Genomic DNA, 24,074 nt, shown 5'->3' with positions numbered 1-24,074 from the left:
GCATGAAAAACAGTTTTTGTTTCAGATATCCACTTTCAGTGAGGACGCTGGACACTTATTGCTCTCTCTTACTCCCTTTAGGACTTGGTGTTCTATCACGTATTTGCACAATTAAGCAAAGCTGCCTTAGCTGCTATTTTCAGAGCTGGTGGGTAAATAAATCAAATCTAATCTCTTGGATTTAATGTGTGTACGTCCTGTTTGTTTGTTTGTTTTTGAAACAGGTCGAGGCATCGCAGATCCAGTTTCAATCTGAAATGTCCAGTTCACATAACCTCACAGCTGCTTTGCTTGTTATCAAGGCTCATTGGGTCCATATCATCATTCAGCTGAGTGACAGAAAATCAGAAATAACCCAGTTGAATGAATTATGCAGTCCATCTATAAATGTATGACTCCATACCAGAAACGACTTCGGTAATGGCCAAATTCAATTTTCCTCTTTTTGATGACACTGAAGCTAGAAGGGACTTTTGTAACTTGCAGCATCAGCTGTGATGTTCCTTCTGCAGCTGTTTCAATATGCAGCAGCTGGAGGCCTATTAAGAGACTCCGTGTAGTATATATGCACTAACCCTTTGTTTTAGACATTTGTAGGCTGAAAGTGATGTTTGAATTAACTTAATATAGTTATAATAACTGATGATAGCAATACCAAATGCATGTGAAACAACAGATACAGCCTTTCTGCTTGTCAACAGTGCAATAGAGATCAGTTGATAAACTTTTTTTGTACATGCAGCTATTCCTTGTCTTGCATTTACATTGCAGTGCACCAGTTGTGCAGTTCTGTACTGCCCTTTAAAAAAGCAATTCAGCTGATAGCTAATGCCATAATAGAATTTTTTTGATTAATATAAAACAGGAACAAATCCATGCACATCATGCAGAGTTGAAAAAATATAACATGGGAAAAAATGAATGGCTTGCACACTGCAGGACTCAACAGTTTTCTTACTTATTGCATCTAGTTGTGACATTTTAGGCAAACCTGCTCTTCAGCAGACAATGAAACACTGGGCGGCACAATCTTAAATCACCTGTGATAAGTCACATGACCCACGGCACTAACGTCTAATAAGACAGTGTCTTGTATAGGACAAACAACTGATGAATAATTGACAAGTCATACATGTTGCCTTGGCATAAATCAGAAAAAAAGGTGCCTCAACCGACAAAATGAAGACTTTTTTTCACAAACCCAACAACTAGTAGAAGATGTGACGCAACAGATAAATATCATCCACTGACATCAGTAAATACCATCTTTGTGATGCACAGATTGTTGATGCAGCCATTACAGCGTGTTATTGTTTTGTTTCCTTACAGCGCTCAGGCCTAGTGGCTAAAACTACAGGGTGGTGATCGTGTCTGTAACCAATAATCTTGTTGTATTAAGTTTACATAGTTCACGCATGATATACTTTGCATTTCTATTCAGTGTTCTGGGTAAACGTGATGTGACTTGATAAAGTTTACTTGCATTCAAAAGGCTGACGGCACTACCACCTGTGCAGGTGTGTGGGATGTCTCAGAGGAGCATGGCAGTGTGGAAATTTCCAACTGTACCATGTTGTGTTTTGCAGGTGGTGCACTCATAGGCTACACTGCCACGACTGGCACGACTTCACCAATAAAAGGCATTTTGCTCATTTACTTAAGGTCTTTATAGATCTCAAATATTCAGTGGAGCATTCAGTGGAGATTTTGGATGAGATGTTTTTAATGTAAGCAGTGACCTTTAAAGCTGGGAGGCAGGAGCTTGCATATATTCAGGTTCAGAGACAGCTTTGAGATTTCAGCTGATTATTGCAGACGTGAGTGTGTCAGTAGACCGTAGTGGCCCTGCCTTGTGATGCAGAGAAATACTGTCTGATGGATTACACAGTACTCTCTCTAGTCTCCAGTGATTTGATGGCTCAGCCACAAAAGTATCAATTTCTCACCTTTGTCGTTTCATCTTGAAATAGCAGAGCATTTGTACCCGTGCTGTATTCCGTGAACATGCAGGCTTTGTAGCTCAGTGGTAATTTCACTGTGCACTGTCTGATATAAAGATATAGTCTTTGGGGCTCACGGTGTACAGGCGGCTCTGCTCTGTGTCCTGTGCTCCCAAAAGGCCCGGCTGTAGAATCAATCTTCTGTTTGTGCTACATATTGGATTGCAGTCTGTCACAGTCAACGGACATGTCTGTTATCACAATAACAAGCTTTCTTTTGTTGCTGCTGCTGGATTGCCTACCCAGCTATTGTACAGTAAGGCCTTTGAGCCCACACAGTGCTTGAGGGTTTGACTCCCACTTTTCTTTTATCCACTGTCAATTCCCTGTGATCTGTGACACAATTCAGTTTAATGGTTAGGTTAAAATGCGTTTAACTGAGGTTTGAAAGCAGATAAAAGTAGTCACATCTATAGTGTAAAAAACGGGATCTTGAAAGGGGACTCAAAATAATCCCAGATACCTCTGATTTCCTGTAAAATGAACTTAATGTTCCTCTTATTAGCCTTAAAGCAAACATTTGCTTCTTTCAGTTCATTTAGTAAAGCGATAGCAGAGCTTGGATAAGCCTTGCCTGAAAAATCCTATGTTTGCTCCTCTCCAAAGTCTCCTGCCACTGACTGAGTTCCCAGAGTCCCCTGCCTTGGGGCTTCTGGTCTTCATTTTAAGCCCTTGGGTCTTGTTAGAGTTTCCCTACCTCCCCTTTGTCTTTAATTGGCTGACCTCTTGGGAGTTGTATCCTTTCAATTGATTTCGGTCCCTTAGCTCTCTGTAATACAGTGCCAGTGGCTGTTGCGTTATTATGGTTAGCTATCAACTATACAAGCATGTGTAATTCCTCCTTGGGAATATGGGAATGCTTTGTTGTTAGTGGCTGATAACAGGCAACGCAGTAATAATAACAAGCAGACAAGCTCCCTCTAAATGCGATTAGACGTAATGATTATGTGTTTATGACACTTATTTGTTATAAGTGTGACATACAGCAAAATCCAGAGAAGTACAAGATCTGACCATAGAGGAAGGATCAGCCCATAGCTTTCCAATTTACACATCTTAATCAGTGTAATTACTAAAACTGCATTTTGTAGTACTTCTCCTCCATAATGTCCTGATTAAGTTCCATTAAATGTTATTAGGAAAATTAAATTTGTTGGACCTCTTGTGAGTTTTGGACCATTTATTCTTAATTTTTTTTCAACAGCAATTAATATTCTGCTGGTGCCTTTCATATATTTCTTTCCCTCACTGAGTCTGCTACATTATAGAGAACCAAACTGTGCGCAAACCTGCGTTCTATCATCATAGCGTGGCAGTACATGCATTCTTTGTCACCCTTTTATTTACCCTTTCAAGGGATTTTCCCAAATTCTTAAGTTGTCTGGAGACTCACTGGTTAGCTGGTTTTGGTCATCTTTGAGCAAAACTTAGAGCTCCCCCCTTTTTCTTCCACTCTCAGTATTCACCATGACCTCATCCTGTATTAGGGTTGAAGTGATAACTCTGATGGGTACGGATGTATTTCTTACTAACCATAAATGCAGTCATGGAATGGCAAAGCCATTAGGCTGAAAGCATCAGTCAAGTGTGATACAAGGCATCTGTTATGTCCTACACACACACACACACACACACACACACACACACACACACACACACACACACACACACAGTCAAGTGATTTCCGTATATCCTGTAATGTAGTTTTTCTACTAATGCCTGTTGTTATGGGTTTTGCTGTTTGCATGGTAGAGCAAAGCAGGTAGGTTGTAGATGGAGAAAGAGAGGGAAATCTGTGCAGCTGTCGCTCCTCTTCAGTCTGAAGTGCTCGCCACAAAAGTGGATGTACACATGACTCAGCTATACTAACTCATTAGTTCTGTTGGTAATGGTGTGGTGCTATGAGGGTGGATTGGGTTTCTAAAAAGCCTGCACTCTCGGGCTTGGAGTGCCAGTTTAGTACTTGAGTGGCACAGCATATAGGTGGCACAGAGAAGATATTTTCAGGGACTCATTTTAGCTGTTTCAAATTACAGGCTAGTCAAATTTCTATAAATTTGATGTTGCAGAATGTGAATTTATGTGACCAAGCAAAACTCATCTGAGAAGATCTTCTTTAGGTTATGATGGTGAAGGCAAAGCTCACAGTCTTACTTTATTAGGTGTCACTGAGCGAGGCTGTACTTTGAGAAAACTTTCCGAAGCTGCAGTTTCCTAAAGTAATTAAATGATAGTTGTCAGTTTATCCGGCGGTGCACAGCAAAAAAGGATTTTTTTTTTTTAATGTTTTTTACCCATATAAACAAATTTAAAACTCATGAAGCAGCGCCTGAATATATTCTCCGCAAGCTTATCAAATACAAGGGCTTCCTCGGACAAATAAAATGTCAAATTCATTCCACAGCCAGTTTTTTCATTTCGTCAAACAAGATGAAGGAGATGCATCCAATATAAATATAAATAAGAGAACATACAGTACTGTGCAAAAGTCTTGCACCGTATGTTTCTTAATACAGGGTGGGCCATTTATATGGATACACCGTAATAACATGGGAATGGTTGGTGATATTAAAGTCCTGTTTGTGGCACATTAGTATATGTGAGGGGGCAAACTCCTCAAGCTGGGTGGTGACCATGCTGGCCATTTAGAAGTCGGCCATCTTGGATGCAACTTTTGTTTTTTCAATAGGAAGAGGGCCATGTGACACATCAAACTTATTGGTAATGTCACAAGAAAAACAATGGTGTGCTTGGTTTCAACGTAACTTTATTCTGTCATGAGTTATTTACAAGTTTCTCTTTGTTCACAGCCATTGACATGTCGAAGAGGTTAACACGTGAGGAGCGGATTGAAATTGTGTTGATATCTGGTGAACGCAGTAACCGGGTCATTGCAGCAGATTTCAATGCAAGACACCCTACGAGACCACCCATCTCCCATGCTACAATTAGCAAACTGCTTGCTAAGTTTCGTGAAACTGGTTCAGTGTTGGATTTGCCAAAATGTGGACGCAAGAAAACTGTCACTAATGAGGAAACATCAGTGGCTGTCCTAGCTTCATTCAGCAAGAGCCCACAGCGTAGCACTCGCCGCATGTCACTGGAGAGTGGCATTAGTCGAACGTCCCTTCGGCGGATATTAGCTACTCACAAATGGCACCCTTACAAACTCCAGCTACTGCAGCATCTCAACGAGGATGACACAGATCGGTGCACAGAATTTGCAGAATGGGCAAAACAAAAATTGGAACAGGACCCTCAGTTCACGCAGAAGATTTTGTTCAGTGATGAGGCAAACGTTTATGTGAATGGTGAAATTAACAAACAAAACCACCGCTATTGGTCTGACACTAACCCACATTGGATGGATCCCTCCAAGACTGTTGGAACAACAAAAGCGATGGTTTGGTGTGGTATATGGGGTACAACGATAGTGGGTCCATTCTTCATCAATGGAAACCTCAAGGCCACTGGATATTTGAAATTGCTACATGATGATGTGTTTCCCTCTTTATGCACTGAAGCTGGCACGTTCCCTGAGTTTTTCCAGCAAGATGGTGCACAACCACATTATGGGTGCCAGGTCCGAGCATTCCTAGATGAACAGTTTCCTGGAAAGTGGATTGGTCATCGTGGGCCAGTTGAATGGCCCCCAAGGTCTCCCAATCTGACCCCCTTAGACTTTTATCTTTGGGGTCATCTGAAGGCAATTGTCTATGGTGTGAAGATACGAGATGTGCAGCACCTGAAACTACGGATACTGGATGCCTGTGCTGGCGTTTCTCCTGCGGTGTTGCTATCAGTGTGTGAAGAGTGGGAGAAGAGGGTTGCATTGACAATCCAACACAATGGGCAGCACATTGAACACATTTTATAAGTGGTCAGAAACTTATAAATAACTCATGAAAGAATAAAGTTACGTTGAAACCAAGCACACCATTGTTTTTCTTGTGACATTACCAATAAGTTTGATGTGTCACATGACCCTCTTGCTATTGAAAAAAACAAAAGTTGTATCCAAGATGGCCGACTTCTAAATGGCCACCATGGTCACCACCCATCTTGAGGAGTTTGCCCCCTCACATATACTAATGTGCCACAAACAGGACTTTAATATCACCAACCATTCCCATGTTATTACGGTGTATCCATATAAATGGCCCACCCTGTATTTTGCTTCTAGGGAGTCAGACTTTAATTTATTAAAATAGTCTTGAACAATAGTTATCCCAGCTTGTATTTTAAGTTGCCTGCTTTTTCTACTCATTCAGTCCAGTCCTTATACCCTAACCTGTTTGTTTTCTCTTGCCAAGTGGCAGGCCTGCAAGGGCAGCAGATGAAGAGTACGTGAAACTCATGTCCTTAGGAAATAGGAAAACCTTTTAAGTTGATTTATCTAGACCAAAACCTCAGCATTATTGTCCCACTCAGTGGGACAATAATGCCAAGAAAGTAAGGTAAACTGTATATAAAAAAAAAAAAAAAAAAAAAAAGCCTTAGGTATGCCAAATTAAACAAGAACTGGACTGCAAATCAGTGGCGACAGGTCTTGTGGAGTGATGAATCCAAATGAGAGATTGGTGGTTCAAATCGCCTACAGTGCAGAGGTGGTCAAGAGTGAGGTACAACACTGGTTATAGCCACCTGTAAGACACAGTGGAGGCTCATAGTTTGAGGCTGAGGCTGTATTTAAGCCATTGGTGTTGGGGATCATGTCAAACTTGATCCACCAAGCAACCATCTGGAAAAAAGCACAAAATGGAACACGATCAGTCACATATTGTCCTCTTCATAGCCCAGACTTAAACATTATTAAAGCTGTGTGAGCTAATTTTTGACAGAGAATAGAACAAAAGGCAGCCAAGATCCAAAGAAGAGCTTTGAATGTCCTGGAGAACTAGTCCCGAAGACTACTTAAAGAACTTAGAAGAAAACCTGCCAAGGGGAGTTCATTCGTAAGCTGAACAAACTGTTCTTGCCTTATATACTGTATTTCCATCTATGTTTGCACATTTCATTACGTTGTTGTTCCTATTTCCCCATTTCCTCAAAGAAATAAAGCATTGAGGAGTGGCGGAAGACTTTTGCACAGTACTACGTGGGCATATAGTGATTTGACCCTCACTGGAAGACAGTCACATTCACCAGGCCTGTGTCTGGCTGTACATTCCAACTAGTCAACACAAATGTTGACTAAAAAAGTACGAGTTTTATTGTCATTTGAAAAGTGGGACTTGATTCATCGTGTTCACTCTCCAGCACCTTCTGCTATCGATTCCCTTGAACCTGATTAGTTGTGCCACACGATGCTTTTTAATTTGTACTTAAAGGTGAACAATGCTATGTGCACGCTTCAGCTGACAAAGTTACAAATTAGTGTGCCATGGTCTGCTAGAATTGTCATCCCTCCCCTTGAATATGAAAGCATATTGTGCTTGAAGCTTCGCCACATTATGTACATGTGCATCAAAGCAGCCTCGAGTGTTTCCTGTCACATTGCCAACTTCTGCTAATAGCCAGTCACTTCTGCGCCAATTGACCGAGCATTGTAACACAGGTTCTAGATTTTGAAGGATAGCACAGCCTTGAATTTAGAAAGAGCCATTGTATCCATTTTGCTTGTAAGATGCCTGGCTGATCGTATTTGTCCATTCAGAAACATTTTAGCAGTTGCCACTCTGCACATGCTGAGTTGCACCTATTGCTATTTTTAATATAGAAAGTGGCCGCAGTTGCTTGGGTTTCTCTAGCATTTGATCGCTCTCTCTCAGTTACAAAGAGATATCAAAGACACACTGTTGATCATTTTAGAACAAGCATGTACACACAAACTCCACTTCTACTTTCCTGTAGGGTACACTTGTGAAGGGGGATGTGGTTTCAGATGATATTTCTTTCAGCGACCATCAGTAGTAGAATAGAAATGTATTACCACAGAAGAACAACCACAGAACATTCATCCATCCAGCTAATGTCGGTTACTTAACTTGCTTATGTAACATTATCCCTGCATTTACAGTCTTTTGTAACTTTACACAAAAACCTGTCTTTTGTGCTGGTAGGTCCGATAGCCGAGCTAATAAAGCCTGCATCCTCTGTTGCTGATATGAACTGAAAATTCTTGTGAACTATTTGTGGCGATGCCAGCGGTCAGTGCCAGTTTCCTTTAACTTGCAAAGTGTTATCAAGCAGTTACTGGTTTGAATACATTTGACTATTTATGGCAAGTTTAAGGCCGCTCTTTTCTTAGGCTGTTTTACTCTCTGCTTTGGTCCTCATTGGCTGAAGAAAAGGCTTTCTTTAAGAGTTACACTCAGGAAATCTTTGCAGAGCTGGTTCACTGAGTAAAAAAAGGCCTTCAGACAGTGTTTGTCAAAGCTGTCATGCTCTCGGGTGGGGGTGGAGAAGTTTAAATAAGGCATCTCTATAAGGACTTTTTCCACAATAAAGCATTTCAGAAACATGCAGATTGAGTCAGAGACAACAGAGCCACCTTTAGTTTAATTGCTGGCTTGATATAACGTCTTTAAGATTAGATCCAGCTCCTCTACTTCACTTTTAAAGTATTGAAGGGGATTATTAAAGCAAGGCTGATCACACATGGCAGCCGGCCCTCCCTTTGAAATGCTGTCTTTGCACATTCCATGTGCACAGCTGTGGCCTCATGTTCGAACAACATGAGGGTGGTGATTAAAGTTTGCTTAGACGCTCGAGATGTAACTAGCTCATCTTTATTAGCAATTCCACAGCAGCTCTGTGTGAGTAAAATGAGGTGACCTGTGTGGGCAACAGCCCAGTATTTTTTTTTTGCCCTTGGGCCAAAACTTGACATGCAATCACTTACACCAAAAAATTTATTGTTTAAAAACTGCAGCTATTTTGCATTCATGAATCATTACACACACTCATGTGAAACAGCAGCCGTCCAGAGAACAGGCTCTGGAGTCGGTCCCTTAGGTAATGTGACAGAGATAAGATAATAATACAGCTTCTTTAAACCCTTCCAGCAAAATTTAATCATTCTAATTATTTGCATGCATTTTTTAGGGAGGGTTATGTGTGCATTTTTTTTATTTTTAAAAATAAACCGAATTAATATACTTTTAAAAAGTCTGTCAAATTCAAAATCATAAAACAAATTTTTGTGCAGCTGACCTTGTTGCTTATGCATTTTTGGGAGTTCCTTTCTTGAAATATACAATTTTTATTCGTTATCAAGAATAGCATAAAACATAACAACCAAACAGAAAAGAAGAAAGAAAAAACAAACAAAAAAAAACAAAAAAAAAACCCACATCCACACAGACACACAAAAAAACATATTTTCACTCCATTACCCACAGATATAGAAAGAGAAAAAGATAAACTCCAAGAATGAATTGTCCTTTACACTTGCTTCCTATTTAACTGAGAACATCTTAATCGAAACCCCCCCCCTCAACAGTTGGGACAAATCATTTGGCAAATAAGAAAGCAAAGGGGACCAAACATTGAGAAAGAGACCCTCATTTCCTCCTAAAATAGCAGCAGTTCTTTCGTGAGGAATAACTTTAAATAATTTTCTGTACCACAACGTCACAGAGGGAGGTTTATCCTTAACCCAATTAATGAGAATACATTTCCTAGCTACCAGCAATAGTTTGTGACATAATTTGTGCTGCAACTGATTCAATGTTAATTCTTTTGAGGGTAGGCCAAGAAGAAAGTACCCGGGGTCCCTTTGAATCGGTTGTTAAAAATATTACTTAGTTCTTGAGATATGAAGCTCCAAAATCTTTTGATTAATTTACATTCCCAAAAGTAATGAAAAAAAGTGCCAGTTTCTTTTTGACATTTACTACAAAGATGGGAAATATGAGGTGCAATCTTATGCAAGACATTAGGAGCTATATAAAGGCGATGTATGATTTTGTATTGGGTTTCTCGCAAGCGGTTACAAGTAAAAGTGGAACTACTCATGTTAATGGCTCCTTTCCACTCCTCTTCGGTATATTGATTATTAAGATCTCTCTCCCATTTATAAATAGCGCTCAGTGTGTTGCTACTAAGAGTATATAGGAGAGAGTAAAAAGCTGAGATAAAATGAGTTCTGTCTTTTCGCTTAATAAGAAATGTCTCAATATCATCATATATAACTATTTCTGAAGACTGTGGAATTCTAGAATGAACGAAGTTACGAACCTGGAGAAAGCCAAAAAAGTGGTCTCTAGGAATATTAAAATTTGACTGCAATTGCTCAAAGTTCATCAGTGTGTTGTTTTGATACAAATCACCAATTACCCTTAATCCCTTTTTGTGCCACTTATCGAACATGCTACAAGACATTCCTGGACAAAATCTTTGTTTCTCAGTAAAGGAGTCAAGAATGAAGTGCAATCTTCTCTACCCAACCTTTTACGCATTTCCCCCCAGACCCTTATTGTATTATAAATGATTGGGTTATTCTTAATCCCCATTTTTAATATTGTTTTTTTGTCACAGACAGCTAAGCTCCAAAGGGAATAAGGTAAAGTGGACCAAGAGTCTAGGTGAGAGTGAGAATTTAGATAAGCATGTAGCCACTCCCATATGACATGCCCAATTATAAAAAATTAAGTTTGGTAAGCCTAAGCCTCCCCTATCTATAGGCAGTTGTAGAGTTCCAATCCTTAATCTAGGTTTCTTGCCACGCCAGATAAATTTTGAAAAGGCTTTTTCTATATCACAAGAAACTTTCTGAGTGATCAATAAAGGTAGCATTTGTAGGGGATATAATAAACGCGGGAGAATACTCATTTTGATTAAGTTCACACGCCCCATAAGAGAAAGCGGCAGTTTTTGCCATCTATCTAAATCTTTTTTGATTTTTATTATGACTGGTGATAAGTTCAGTTTCCATAAATCTTTAAGAACTGGTGGAATGTTTAGCCCAAGGTATGAAAAGCCGCTGGGGGACCATTGAAAGGGATTAGAGATATCTGGCAAAGAGTTAATCTGATCACCCAGCGGCATAACTTCTGATTTCCCAAAATTAATTCTGTAACCAGAGAATGAGCTGAACTCATGTATGGTAGACATAATAGCTGGTATTGATTGTTCTGGTTTTGATAAGAACAGCAGAATATCGTCAGCGTACAATGCTATCTTATGATTTGTTCCACCCACTGTTATACCATGCACATCTTGGTGCTGGTGAATAGCCTCAGCTAGAGGTTCAAGTGCTAATGCAAAGAGGAGAGGGGACAGGGGACAGCCTTGCCTCGTACCTCTTTGCAATGGAAACGCTGATGATTGTATACCATTAGTTATGACACAAGCTTCTGGAAATTTGTAGATAGTTTTAATCCATGCAATAAAACCCTCGCCTAAGCCAAATCTCTCTAATACATTAAATAGATATGTCCACTCGATTCTGTCAAATGCCTTTTCGGCATCTAAAGATATAACACAGGCTTTATGATTTGTCTGATTCGAGTATTGTATAATATTTAATAGTCGTCTAATATTTGTAGATGAGAAACGATTTTGGATAAAGCCTGTTTGATCAGGGTTTATGAGCAGTGGGAGAATGCCCTCAAGCCTCCTTACTATTAGCTTGGAGAGTAATTTAGCATCGACATTGATGAGACTGATCGGTCTGTATGATTCACACCTATCTGGAGATTTATTTTTCTTTAGAATTAACAAAATATTAGCCTGTCTGAGTGTTGGGGGCAATTGTTCATTCTTAAAAGAGTCTAAAAACATATCAGTCAATGGTCCTACAAGAAGGTGACTTAGTTTTTTTATAAAACTCTGGGCAGAAACCATGAGGCCCTGGTGCTTTTCCTCCTTTAAGGGAGTTGATAGCAAGGCGCACTTCCTCCTCTGTCACAGGGTTATTTAACTCTTTCCTGTGACTTTCTGATAACGATACAACAGGCACCTTCTCTAGAAATTCCCGCATCTTCCCATCTGTATTACTACACTCTGATGAGTATAAGTGTATATAAAACTGCTTCATAATTCAATTAATATCCATTGTTTTATAATGCTTAACATGTTTATTATCAAACAGTGATTGTATAACGTTTGTATCTGTCCTGCCTTTTGCTATTTTTGCTGAGAGACGGCCAGGTTTATTCCCAGATTCATATAATTTATGCTTAGCAAAGAAAATTGCTGCCTTTGCTCTTTTAGTCAGTAATTGATTTAAAGCTGAGCGGGCTGCTTCTAACTTCTTAAGTATAGTTTTGGACCTGGAGATTTTAAACTGCACTTCTAGTTTTTGTATTATGTACTCTAAATCGAGTTGTTCTTTCATTGACGCCTTTTTCTGCGCTATAGTGTATGAGATAATACTACCCCTAAGATGAGTTCGGGCGACCGTGGCTCAGGGGGTTGGGAATCGCATCTGTAACCGGAAGGTCGCCGGTTCGATCCCTGGGCTCTCTGTCCTGGTCGTTGTGTCCTTGGGCAAGACACTTTACCCTACCGCCTACTGGTGTTGGCCAGAGGGGCCGATGGCGCGATATGGCAGCCTCGCTTCTGTCAGTCTGCCCCAGGGCAGCTGTGGCTACAACTGTAGCTTGCCTCCACCAGTGTATGAATGTGAGAGTGAATGAATAGTGGTATTGTAAAGCGCTTTGGGTGCCTTGAAAAGCGCTAAATAAATCCAATCCATTATTATTATTATATAGGCTTTAGCAGTTTCCCACAATAAAGATGGGCTTACATCTTCCGTTTTATTAGTGGTCATAAAAACATTCCACTCTTTAGTGATATATTCAATAAATAAGGGGTTACTCAATAAATGAGGATTCATCCTCCATCGGCGGGAATTTGGCTCAAAATAAGGTGGGTGAATATTTATACTTACTACTGAATGATCAGATAATGGACAAGACCTTATTGAGCACTCTTCTATCCTATCCAACACCGTCCTGGATGACAGGAGCAAATCTATTCTTGAGAAACTCTGGTGGGGGCAAGAAAAAAAAGTGAAGTCCCTATCTGTGGGGTGAGCTACTCGCCAGGAATCAAAAATTTCTAGATCAGAACAGAACTCTTTCAATCTAATGCTTCTTGGCGACAATTCACTCCCTGGTGGAGATTTATCAACCCTAGGATCAGGAACACAATTAAAATCACCTCCCAACACCAAATATGGGGAGGCTATGGCTGAAACATGGGTTAAGAGATTGGGGGAAAAAAAGAGACATCTTCTGAATTTGGACCATAAACACATCCTATAGAAACAGATTCTCTAAATAAGAAACCAGATATAAGAATGTAGCGTCCTTCCTTATCTTTTATGACTTTTTCTATGGTTAGTGGCAACTTGCTATGGATAAGGATGGCTACTCCTCTGCTTTTTGTGTTATATGATGAGTAAAAAACTTGGCCAACCCAATTTCTTTTTAGTTTTGAGTGTTCCAAATCATTTAAATGAGTTTCTGAAAGTAAGGCAATTTGTGTTTTTTCCTTTTTCAAGAATGAAAGAAGTTTTTGTCTTTTAACAACATTATTCAGCCCTTTAACATTTAAAGAAATTATTTTAAGGTCAGTCATATCAGCTCAATCTCTTTTGTTATAGTTTCTTTTCCCCCTCTATTATAACATGATGTGTGGGAAACCATTTCTCGGAGTGCGCTACTGCAATTAAGCAAACAGATGTTTCTATAGAAGCGAATGCGGGTAATTTTAGATACATTATATAGACACAAACATGAAAAGAAAAAAAAAAAAAAAAATAAACAACAGGAACATATTAATGATAAAAAAAGGGGAAAAAAACAACCCCTAAAATCCCCCTTCCCTCCCCCCACAAAAACGATCCTACGATCCATCAAAAAAGAAAACTTGGTCTCGTGAAATCGAGCAAAAGTCACTGACAGAGAGGCAAAAAGGAAAAGAAAAGTTCCTTTCTGTTCCTTTCTGAAGGTGCAAAATATAGGGAGGAGAATATTAGAAATCAAGCATGCAAACTGATTTACTTACGTTTACGACGTGCAATTTACTCCAAATTGCGCCGATATTTAACACAGAAAAAAAAAGAATATCTTGGGGGTTTTTTTGCCCTTGATTTGAAATGAACTGACTACGCCTGTGTTTAGAAAACAGCACAACTTTTGTAAATCGCTCGTAAAACTAACCACACCTATGAGTCCTATTTGGGGACTGTACTCGCATGCTATTTGGGCCCATTTAGTACATGTGACTCATTAAACTGGACTTGTTTCTTCAGTTTGCATTGATTCAGTAATGTACAATATGGATGGAATGAAGGTCGAGCTCAAGGTCAGTGCATTTGTGGAAGCACGACTTTATCGTAACACCTTCTTAGGGATCCAAGATGATTTTTGGGGGGGAGGGCTCAGATGATATTTATGATTAAAAGCTGCCATATAATCTTTGCTTGGGACAGGTTCAAACACTTTCCTGGAGACACACACACACACCATGAGCATGGTTCTGGCCCAGTGCTACTTTGTACCTTGTGGGGAATGTCTGATTGTTCGACTATTAATAGCGGTGACTGTAGAGCCTGACTGGGATCTGTGGATCAGCTCTGAGGGGGAAAGCACCACACTGCAGGCTTTAACACATCTCTGTTTGTGTGTGTCTTTGTGCACCAGTGCACACTTCTTTTAGGTTAGCCTTATCCGCATGACACTTTCCTCATTATCTCCAACATAATATAGCCTTGGGCAACACGGTGAGTTTATGGCTCTGAGTGAGGCCTCTATTCCACAGTTTTCAGTGGCTATCTTATTCATCTGACAGCCTTTTGAACTGACTTAAGTGAGACTTTGTGAAAGTGTCAAACTTTTATTTATTTTTTATTTCTTCTTCTTTCTTTTTTTTAATTCGAGTTAGCAAAGAGACATTAGCCAGTGTCACAAAACATGTCAGAGCTTTGTTTTTGTTGGCTGAAAGAACAAGACCACTTTTGTTCTCATACTGTCAGCACAACCTCGTTGCGGTGAGCAAACACACACGCATACACACACACGGTAGTTTGTCTCTGGGAGCCATGACCAATTGTGGCACATTTACTGGCAGAGGCTAAAGTACTCGTGACATTTCCCACATCTTTGCCCGCAGAGAGTTTGTTTGGCAGAGGATGGAGCTCACTATATTACATGTTATTGAAATTTACTGCCTCATATATGCATGGACACATTTGCTCTTGTATAATTTTCCTACCTCCGTTTCAGAAAGAAAATTCCTCATCTCTTTTCCTCTGTCATCCTTTCGTTGTCCCCACTTTCTGTAACGTTTAAGAACGCTCTTATCGTCAGCTGTTTTTAATCTTCCGGGGAATTAAACATGAGTGCTCTTTCTCGTTGTCACCTAACATGAAAACTGCTGCAAAACTGCTGCTTGCACTGCACCACTCTCTAAAGAGGATTAAGACAGTATATGTGTGGTGCACCACATATCCTCCGCAGACAGTTTTGCATCGAATGCAGACTGTGGAACTAGTTGAGTTTAACTTCGAGACTTTAGTTCCCTCCCTCCACTCGAATCTGCATGAGTCACTGTGGACTACAGCTGATGGAAATCAAATGAGACTGTGCGGAGCGGGACTGTAGCGTCGCTTAGGCTGTATGGGTGGAAGAGTGTTTGGGGGGGAAGGGTGGGTTTACTTAATGACATGGAAAAAAGGGCTTTATGCTAATGACTGTCTAAATTTATCTCTGTGTGTGTAGACACACACAAGCAGATGCACACACATGCTGAGATGGGAACTCACCCGTCACAGCGAGTAAAGGGAGGCTTTGTGCAGGAAGGAACTATTTTAGTCCCTGGGTGTTAAACACAGACTACACACATGGAGAGGACAGGAATACTCTTCATGAAAAGTGATATTACCCCTGTGAGTGTGTATGTGTGTGTACCTGTGCTACTTAAGCTTACTGGAGTGAAATTTTGTCATTACCTAAGCAAAGATCTCATCTATGGAAAAGATGTTAGCACCAACAGACAGCAGGTCAAACTCATCAAGGCAGTCTTAAGATGTTTATCTCTCACGGTAACCCACGGGAACCTTTTGTATTGCATTTTCCCCACTCTTATCATAACACAGATTGACACAAGTGGGTAAATAAGCCCTTTAGTAGACTCGATGCAAATTCTCACTTCTGCTTAGCATTCGTGCTTTATACCTGAGGCGTGTGTCTGTGATTGTGAGCCTGTCATCGGTTTCCTCATAGGCCACATGTAGATTTCCACATAAACACTACTAATCACATCCTGAGTTTATTGGCAGTTAGTCACACAGGTGATATGGATGTCAGAGTCGGTCTGTCAGTCAGTTGCTCTGAATTTTTTAAAAAGTCAGTTTTTTCAATTACAGTCTGCAGCCATTATTTTCTTTAGTGTGACTGTACTATTACTTGGCAAATGTTAGCATGCTAAATCAGTAACATCTCAGACCCCTTGTGACCCCTTGGCAGTTACTGGTTGCTAAATGGTTGGCAAGTGGTTGCGGTAGTTGGTGAAACTAGTTACAAAATGAGTGCAGCACCAAAAATCTTCTTGTGATTGGTTTTGTCATTAAACGCTAGATTGCTGTGAATGCCCGCGGTTTGTATGGAAGATGCCGACTAGTCTGCAAAGGTGTCCAACTCCTCACTGAGTAGCAGTGAAACTTGGGGAAAAATGCAAAAACAAACAGGAAATGGCGAAAGTGAATTTCGCACCTTTTTAAGCATGTTGGCTGAGTGGTGAGAAGGAACTTTTTAGTTTCAAAGTGAATGGTAAACAGGAACCTGTCGTTAGCATGGTTGCAGTCTCTTACTGTTGTTTTTGTGGAAAAGAGAAAAAAGATAAGCTTTGCCTAGAGTATAAAGGACTTGCTGCCCATCCCTTCGTTCCTGTGCTATCCCTACTTTCTTTCCTCACAGCCTCCCTGCTCAGCTGCAGCTCCTCTCCAACACAAAATTCCTGGCTGATGAGACAGATAAAAACCTGAACAGAGCGGGAAGTAGTTGCTTTATAGACACGCTTTAAAATCCAGATTGTGGGTGAGGATATCATTTTGGTGATAAACGAACTGGAAAAACTGGAAAAAGATCAGCCCCGAAGGCCTTTATGTTTCCTCACATGCATGCAGGCACTCATACATGGACACTGGGTTTGACTCAGTAATGAGCTTCAGGAAACAGGCTTATCTGTCTTCAGCATTCACAGTGATTTCCTGCCTTCCTTTCAGCTTCTTTCCCAGTGCCAGTTTGTGTCAGTCTATAATATAGCGTCTTTAAGCTGAGCTGAACTGAGCCCTGTGCCACAGCTGCCAGGAGAAACTGCCTGACAGCTTATGGCCCCTAAGCGCTGGCTGCACACTGGCACTTGCTACCTATCAAAACATCCGTATGTTGCCTGTCTCTGTGATCTGTACACTCCGTAATGACATGTGATTGATTTGCTGAGACATCACTGTTTGACATTGTATGCTGAAGACAAAGGATGGAAGGGGCTTTAGCTTCACAATGGTTCTCACCAGGCCTCATTGGAGCCACTTCTCAGCTTCAGAAGTAAATATTCTATCAGTAGCAGGCATGGACATGGCACCTTACCAGCATCCCAGATCTGCAACTTTTTGTTTTTGGGGTCTTCCTCCCCCTTTCCCAAGCTGGTCTGTGTCCCTTTTTTCCTTGTCATAAATTAGGGCTGCCACAAACGATTATTTTGATAGTCGACTAGTCACCGATTATTTTTGCGACTAGTCGACTAATCAGATCATGCATCCATTGAACGTAAAACATACAGCTTATTGCACCAGCATGCATCTGCTCTTATATAACTATCATTAGCTTACAGCTTTAAGTGTTTAAAGTATGTGCTAACTAAAAATAAAGACATGATAGTTTATTAAATTTTAATGAAGTTTGCAGATTGTTTCGGTGGAGTTTAATAAACTCAGCCGTCTGCTCCTTGCTATCTAAAATATAACAGGACACCGGAGTATATTCTCAAGCATTTCACACTTCTGATAATCAGTTGTCTGCTTAACGTTTATTCAGCTGTGTAAAAACTATAACTTTAATCTCAGCCGAAACCGATTTACTCAGGAACAAATAAAATACTGAAAAATGCCAAACAATAACATTTTTAAGTTATCTAAGTGACTTATATATCATGTTTAACCTGAGTAGCGAAAGACGGCGGTGGGTTTGAAAACGCTCTAGTGAGCCTTGCCCCCGGCTAGCTAACGAGCTAGTGGGTAACAGACGTCTCTGAAAACGTCGGAGCGCTTTTGAAAATATGTGGTGTCTTGATAAACTGAGCAGATATTTGAGGTTTACACAGCTACATTCTCGCCTGAAAATATGTTAAACGTTTATTTTGTGACCCAGAAAGAATAATAAGAGTAACATTAAAACTAACTAGCTGCCGCCATTGTTGGAAACTGAGCAGGGCCGCGCTATGAATTCTGGGACACAGTTTCTTCTTCTTCGGCGTTTAACGGCAGCTGGCATCCTTGTACATGCAGTGCTGCCATCTTCTGTTTCAGTACGTTATTACACTCTTAAATCCTACTAATTCCTGCGTCTTTTGGGATCTTACAAAGCTTCAAACGACGTGTCGACTATTAAATCAGTCGTCGACGATTTTGATAGTCGACGTAATCGTGACTAGTCGACTAATCATGGCAGCCCTATCATAAATGCAGTGCATTTATCCAGAATAGCATTTTCTCCTCTTTCATCCCCTTGAATCTTGAACGATTCTGCAGCACAGATATTCTGCCTTAGTTTCTGAAACAATAAGAGTGCTGTACCCCAGGGTAAGGTTGACTTCAGAGTGAATCAATAATGGAAGAGGGGATCCATGTATTATGAATGAAGGAACAACGTACCCCGGCACAGGAGCTTGTCTACTGCAAAGTGTTTATTCAATAAACAACCATCCCAGGCTGAGAGAAAACACATTTAGCCTAATCTTTTAACAAATCCTGTGACTATCAAGTCTGATACTGCTTTTCTTTTCTTTTTGGCATGTGGCGGCTTCTATAACGATATAACTTTGTTGCAAAGTACTGCATGCAACCCAGAGGGAACACTGGTTCCTACATATCCCAGAATTCCTTAGATTTATGTCAAAAGCAGAGGGCTCTGGTTGAAAGCACCTTTTTAAAGCGAAGAAGGGGAAAAAAAAATCACAGATGCTACAGTGTAAAATCACATCTGCGAATGAAATGTAGCAAGTTTGCTTGTCATCTGGTCTCATTGTGTAAGTGCTGCCCGGGTGAAAGAACCGTTCCGAAAATGGTTATGTTTTCCCTGACAGCTTATTTCTCAACTGCTGGCATTAATTTCTAATGTCAATCTCCTACATGATTTCACAGATTCTGCAGGAGCTCTTGTAATTGACCTGTGAGCAATAATAATATATCTTTCCCGCTGAGCTGAACACACAGCACTGAGTGGTGAGAGGTACTGCAAGCTGTACTTTTGTCTATAAAAGGATTCCGATTAACTAACACATGGTGCAGAAACCCTGTGAGAATATGAATGCAAATGCTCTCATTTCCAATAAGCCACCAGTTAGCGGGGAGCCGCTCTTTAAAGTGGTCATGTATGTGCGCTTACCTTTAGCTATTCAGTGTAGATGTTGCACAGCATTCATTACTCATTAATTCAATCTTTTCCATCTCAGATAACAATCAACAGGTTATTATCAACAGGTAAAGTAGCAAGTATGTAATAAAAAAAGTCATCTTTACTATTAAGGAGACTTTTTCTTGCAAGGACTTTTGTCCTTGAAGTAAATTTGTAAGTATACATTTGGTCTTAGTCCTGCAGATTTTTCATGAACTCTCCTGTTCTCCTTTAGTCCTGGGTCCTCTGTTCTTTATTTGTCCTAATTAAATAGCTTGGAAGCGTAATAGGTGAACAACTGCAATCTCATTTCTCAGTTCTCAGTTTAAGAATAAATGATTGACAGTTGTCAGTTGGCCCGCTTGAGGTTTTGCCACAAATAGTCACCCACAGCTCCGCTTCACTGTTGACTCACACAATGCTGTCTGTCTGTCTGCCACGCCCTTTCCTTGCTCTTAGGGCAATATTTTGATATCCAGGGAGGGGCCAATTCACACTTCTTGATTTTCCAGCTAGTCAGCAAAGGACGTTGTAACTTCCTTCAGTACAAATCCAGAGTCGAGGGGTTGTGGCTACAATAATCTAAGATCTAATTTAAGATGCATACCTGTGGTTTGACATACTTTCAATGCTCATTGGAGTCATGCACATTTAAACGCTCCTAAAAACTAGTTGGGTTCCCACAGAAACATTCAACTAGTTGACTTTAACTGCTATTTTTGTCTTACTGGAACACTTGGATAAATCAGTGACTATAGTAAAATGTGGGCTGTTTGTTGCTTTGCATATCAGCCTGTTACCCCGTGGGCCGGTGTACAGGCACACAAGTCATATTCAGCAAGTGAGCAGCTTGAAGGTAATCAAAGTGTAAAGCAACATCCAAAGCTGTGGACTGGCTAAACACTGTGCAAAGAAAGAGGCTTGCATGAGAAGGGGTGGGTAGAGAGGGAGTCAGAGAAGGGCGGTTTAATGTGATTTCTTGTCATTACATTAGGGCATCTTATTTTATTTTTAGCGCTTGAGCTTTAGAGAATTAGAAGCGATCTGCAAATGAACTGCGGCTTAATTTTGCCAAATTTGTTGCGCTAGAGTTTCTGAGCAGAAGAGCAACAACAGAAACGGAAGCCACTCGGTTATTACTATAAGTCAGGGGATGATTTAGATTGAAAGTGGGCCTTTTCCCTGTTAACCATAGCTGAAAGATGGAAATAACAGACGCTGTCAATAAAACTTATCTTTATTGGCACACAGCTGGGTGCGGTTGTTTGTCTTTCATCCATATGAGACAGATAAATGACTCATAGTCTTCTTTTGGCAGCCGTGGAGCTAAAATGACAAATTTCTTCCCAGCGGATTGCTTGGATTTGTTTGCTTTTGGGCTAAGCTGAAGGAGTATCAGCATCAGGACCTGCACACAGCCATCTGGTTTAGCTTCTCCTGCTTGATTATTTGTTAATTACACTCATCTCAGTCCCAACTGGTTTCCCCCTTTTAAACAATATCACTCGTAACAATAGAAGAACAAAGCAGGGTAGCTTCTATTGTTGAGGCTCATATATGTGTGTGTGTGTGTGTGTGTGTCTGTGTCTGTGTGCGCATGGAGAAACAAAAGCCCTGATATTTGCAACCAACTAGCATCTGATATGAAACTCTCAGGCTAATGCTGCAGATGATTTGTGGCTACATAGCCCTGCAGACGAGAGGGCTTTAGTACTTAGGGCTATATCTGTCCCTCTCCCTTTCTCTCTCTTATCAATCATGCAGGATCCATAGATAATGGATGGCGCTCATGGTGTTGCTTGTCTTTTACCGTTCACTGGCCAGACGGATCTGTTAACATGACCTATATACATTGGCGGGCTGTCATGTATTCAGACATGCATCGCTTAACGTGACATCAAACAAATGTGGGCTTAGTGCTCAACAGTCTGTTTCCCTTTACAATGTACTGATGTTTGAAATTTGTTTTGTATCTGTAGTTCATTTGCATCTGCCAAAGGAGGCTGAGGGCAGAGATGGACTTGGAGAGGCAATAAAGAAGTTACCGTGCAGCCTTCTGCTTTGCATTTGTGAGGGTGTATGTGGAATAGGCCTGTGCAATGTGCAATGTGCAATGACATGCTTCTATATTGCAGAAAACGTATGATGTTATAGAAAAACTATTATTAAAGATATCATAAGGTTAGGTTCTGAGGTTGCAGAGGTGAGGGTGTGGTGGTTCCTTCTTCTCCCCATATTCACAGTAAAGCTTCTAGCTAGCTATACTGTCATCCTCTTTATTTCTATTTTAAAAATAGTTTTTAAGATAATCACTGTTTAGAAAAAAAAAGAAAAAAGAAACATGGATGGAATGGAAAAAAAATGTGAAATGTCAATGAACACAATAATATTTAAGACATGGAAAACCATTGAGTTTAAAAACATTGAAGAACCATAGACAATATAAATGATGTCACCCACTGGTTACCCACTGTTAGTGAAGTCTCATTATGAAGCCTTGATGAGTGTTTTTGCCATCATCATCTTGGTGTTGATGGTGAATGGCTTTATGAAACTTATACAAAATGGACCTAAAGTTTTCTGCCTTGAAGTGTGTGACTGAGCCCATAAATTCATCAGTATTAACAGAGGTCAAGTCCAAGGGGTTTTAGACTGAAAGTCTTTCACAAAACACATGGTCCCTGCAGGCTACATAAGCATCAGTCATTCTTTGTCACCTTGCCAGAGGGGATCGACTGCTGTCTTGGCCCACGACTAGCTTTGGAAGAATCAGCTATGTGAAGATAATTGGCACATTGAGTTACCAGTAACGCTACGTGCAGAGCTTTTCTTATAACTTGTGCGGAACAATTCATATTCTCTGTTTAATCTTGATAAAGGTGATTTAATAAAGTACTGTAAAAGACTCTGCTGTGAAGGCTGATTGCACGTACTTAAGCTGTGTTGTAAAATCTTCACTTCACCTGGGCTTGCCTCTTTGCTGCCCTGCTGCGTGTGTCAGGCAAAGAGGAAAGGCTTCAGCGTGGGACAACAAAACATGATAGGGAACAGTTAGCTTTTTATTGTTTATTTGGCTCAGATGCACTGCCTCAATAGTAATTTTAGGGAAAACCCTATGAGATGTTTGCAAGATATGTGTCAATAAAATACATGTCCTTTCTCATAATGTTTTAGGCATGTTCATGTAGCATTTGTGTAGTGTGGCGAGAGGTTTTACAGCACACATGAAAAGATTATTTAGTTTTCTGTACCGGTATATAACACACGAGGATTTACACTGCGTAAAATAGTTCAGTGTTGCCTGCACATGTTAAAATGATCATAGATCCTTACTCACCTCTTTGTATACTGAAAGACATGTCAACACTTCCAAAACTACTTGAAATATAATGATGACAGACAGTAGGGCTGCACAATTAATCGTTAGAAAATCGCGATCTCAATTCATACTTATGTGCAATCTCATTTCCAAATGACAACGATTTTTTAAAAAAAGAAAAAAAGATGACGATTGTACCGCATTTTGATCCGGGACATAATCTTCATGAAAACAAGCGCTCACTCTTCCTGCTCAGCAAATGACAAGGGCGGAGCCTTATACCACGTGATACAGAAGCTGGCAGGGAAAAAACAACGGAGAGACGAAGCTGTAAGGCCAAGAAAGTGACTGGAGAAAATCCGTCCCGGTCAACCACCCAAACATCAATAACGTGAACCTTATACAGCGCTTCCCTATACCCGTCGAACTCCCGCAGGCACAAAGAAATTACAGAGGCTATTACTCATCACCTGACCAAAGATATGGCTCCCATCAACACTGTGGAAAGCGAGGGATTTATGAAAATTATCAACACCCTAGACAAACGCTACACAGTGCCGTCCCGCAACTATTTTTCAAATGTTGCACTACCTGCTCTATACACGCAGTGTCGAGCAACGGTGGAGGTGGAATTACAAGCAGTACAACATTTTGCTTCAATGACAAAATGTGAGACATTTATTGTTTTGTTATGTTTATTTATTGTTTTCATGTTCTGTCTCAACTGTTACGAAGTTGATGTGCAGTTAATAAGTGCAATAAATATTTATATTGGAGAAGAAAATCGTGAGAGAATCGTGATCTCAATTCCAAGCAAAAAAAATCGTGATTCTCATTTTATGCAAAATCGTGCAGCCCTAACAGACAGTGTGAGTCAAACAATTATTACAAGGTTAGCTTTGGCTGTTGTCACAATTGTGTCAAATAGCCTTGATATAGCAAAATCCAGATGGATCAATACCGTATAAGAATCTCTTTTCTATCTTCCACCTGTGTTTGGTGTTACTAATCAAATGGAGAGGTTTCCTTTGCCCCCCCTCCCACTGGATTCAGTCAATCTCACTATTGACTGGTGTAAAGCCTCTTTGCTGTGCCATTTGGAGACATTAGGAGATGAAACAAGGTCTCAAACACCCACTCTAACACCCTCCAACCCAGCTATGACCTGTCAGACTCATATTATATTAA

The 24,074-nt window shown here is 40.3% G+C and overlaps 1 protein-coding gene across 1 annotated transcript in view; it reads left to right on the top strand.

The window, feature by feature from the left end:
* Window positions 1–24,074, top strand: part of mboat2a (membrane bound O-acyltransferase domain containing 2a) — a 49,909-nt gene that overhangs the window by 2,502 nt on the left and 23,333 nt on the right. The gene's annotated exons all lie outside the window — the stretch shown is intronic.

Source organism: Perissodus microlepis, chromosome 19 (assembly GCF_051167445.1).
Source record: "Perissodus microlepis isolate ML-2025 ecotype Zambia chromosome 19, ASM5116744v1, whole genome shotgun sequence".
NCBI classification, from domain to species: Eukaryota; Metazoa; Chordata; class Actinopteri; order Cichliformes; family Cichlidae; genus Perissodus; species Perissodus microlepis.
This window is presented reverse-complemented; position numbering and strand designations above follow the sequence as displayed.